This window comes from Pteronotus mesoamericanus, unplaced genomic scaffold, assembly GCF_021234165.1.
Source record: "Pteronotus mesoamericanus isolate MK-2021 breed Mesoamerican mustached bat unplaced genomic scaffold, CSHL_Meso_final scaffold_174, whole genome shotgun sequence".
In the NCBI taxonomy this organism is placed as follows: Eukaryota; Metazoa; Chordata; class Mammalia; order Chiroptera; family Mormoopidae; genus Pteronotus; species Pteronotus mesoamericanus.
In genome coordinates this window covers 15,437,205-15,439,729 of record NW_026555309.1, presented here as the reverse complement: position 1 = coordinate 15,439,729, position 2,525 = coordinate 15,437,205, and the positions used below count along the sequence as shown (strand labels likewise).

At 39.9% G+C, this 2,525-nt stretch overlaps 1 non-coding gene across 1 annotated transcript; it reads left to right on the top strand.

Annotated features, from left to right (window-relative positions):
* Window positions 1-2,150: 2,150 nt before the first annotated feature.
* Window positions 2,151-2,257, top strand: LOC129084476 (U6 spliceosomal RNA). The gene has a single exon (XR_008530601.1). It is a non-coding gene; the product is annotated as a U6 spliceosomal RNA (small nuclear RNA).
* The last annotated feature ends 268 nt before the right edge of the window (window positions 2,258-2,525 follow it).

The following is a 2,525-nucleotide window of genomic DNA, read 5'->3' as shown; positions in this document are numbered from 1 at the left end:
GCTTGGCCTCTTCTGGAAACCTCCAAGCCCAGCACAAGTAGCAGCCATCTGTAAGAAATTGGAAAGCTATTTGAAAGAAAAATTACTTCCTTAACTCGGTGAGGCAAATAGACATACAAGTCCAGGAAACACAAAGAATCCCATGCAAGATGGACCAAAAGAGGCCCACATCAAGACACATCATACTTAAAAAGTCAAAGGTTAAAGACAGAGAGAGAATCTTAAAAGCAGCAAGAGAAATAAGTTAGTTACCTACAAGGGGGCTCTGATAAGACTGTCAGCTGATATCTCAATGGAAACTTTGCAGGCCAGAAGGCACTGGCAAGAAATATTCAAAATGATGAAAAGCAAGGACCTGCATACAAAATTACTCTATGCAGCATTTAGAATCAAAGGACAGAGAAAGAGTTTCCCAGACAAGAAAAAGCTAAAGGAGTTTATCACCAACAAACCAGTATCATATGAAAGGTTAAAGGTCTTCTTTAAGGAGAAGATCAAAAATAGGAACAATAAAATGGTAGTAAATACATGTCTATCAATAATTTAATCTAAAAATCAAAATAAGCAAACAAGCAGAACAGAAATAGAATCACAGATACAGAGAACATTTTGACAGTTGCCAGATGGAAGGGAATCAGGGGAATCGGTGAAAAAGGTGAAGGAATTAAAAAATACAATTTTTTTTTGTATTTTTGTATGTGGCTACAGAATAGTCATAGGGCCATAAAGTACATCTTAGGGAATAGAGCAGCCAAAGAACACATATGCATGACCCGTGGACCTAGACAGTGGTGTGGGGATGGCCTGAGGGAGGGTGGGAGGCTGGTTGGAGGGGGACAAAGGGGGAAAAATGAGACAACTGTAATAGCATGAGCAATAAAATATAATTAAAATAAAACAAAAGCACTTTGAAAAAGAAGAAGCCAAAGAAAAGTTTTAAACAGCCAACAGGTTTCTGGCTGCACAGAAGTTTAAATGGAAGGCATTGGTCTAGGAAACAAATGTAGGAAAATGAAACAGCTAGAAAAATGCAAAGAACGATAGTCATAGCTAAATGATGAGATGAGAAAAAGATCCTGTAGTCTTAAGGGAATGTGAAAGGAAACTAAGTATTTTTAAAAATCCATGTCCAAGCGGATATAAATAACGGAATAAGAAAATGAGAGAGAATATACCAATTTCCCATGCAGAGGGATTTCAAATCTTTTATGAAGATAATTTGCCCTCAAGGAGGTGGAGCATAACTCCCTCTCCTAGACTGCGAGCTGCTCATAGCGGCTTCCTTCCAAAGAGTACAGTGTGAAAAGAGGGGAGAGAAAGAGTAACTTTACAGAGGAGAAACCTGACAAAGGCTGCCTCGGCCGGTGATGGCGATTCACAACAGTGGTGAGTCATAGTGGCGTGCCCTTGATGTAATGGGACAGAAATGGTACTTCACTCCCGCCATCTTCCTCCCAAAATCCCACAATCCTAATCTAATCAGGGAAAACCGTCAGACAAATCTCAAGGGAGGCACATTCTGCAAAATATAGTACTCAAAACTGTCGAAATCACTGGAAACCAGGAGAGCCTGAGAAGCTGTCACAGCCCAGAGGAGCCTAAGGAGACAGGGCAACTAAATGTAATGTATCGTGAATGGGATTCTGGAACAGAAAAAAGACTTTAGGTAAAAACTAAGGAAATCTCAATTATCTATGGACTTTAGTTAAGGACACTGCATTTGGCATGACTGGTGTGGCTCAGTTGGTTGGGCATCATCCTGAAAAATGAAGGTCTCCGGGTTGATTCTGGGTCAGGGAACATGCCTGGGTTGTGGGGTCAGTCCCCGGTCAAGGTGTATATGAGAAGCAACTGATTGAAGTTTCTCTCTCACATTGATGTTTCTCTCCCTCTCTTTCTCCCTCCTTTCCCTTCATTCTAAAAATAAATAAAATCTTTTTTAAAAAAGTTAATTAAAGAGGGTTTGTACCTCTCACCACCCCCCCAAAAAAAGGCTAAAAAATCCCTGCTTTACTTTATTTCCATGGTGATGTTGGAGGACAGTTTTCTCTTGATTAATTTCAACTTAGAACATTTTCTTCTAAGATCTTTAACATTTTCATTAAACTGCCAAAGATTTATATTGTTATTAGTTAAAAATTAAAAGCTGAGTGCTCACTTCGGCAGCACGTATACTAAAATTGGAACAGTACAGAGAAGATTAGCAAGGTCCCTGAGCAAGCATGACATGTAAATCTGTGAAGCGTTCCATATTTTTTTTAAAAAAAATTAAAAGCTGCATTTGTCAGTTAATTATTTAATTGTAATGCACTCCTTTCTCTTGAAAAAGGGCCCACAATGGGATTTTGAAGGTTTTTGGGGGGGACGGGTGCGTGTGTGCCTAAGTGCTGGTTGAGGAGCATTCGTCTGACTTTCCCTGCAGGGCACTTGTTAGATGTGTGACTGAGCAAATTACCTAACCTTCCCGCATATGCATGATCAGAACCCAGTCCTTCCCTCATTGAACGTGTACTGAGGACCTACTG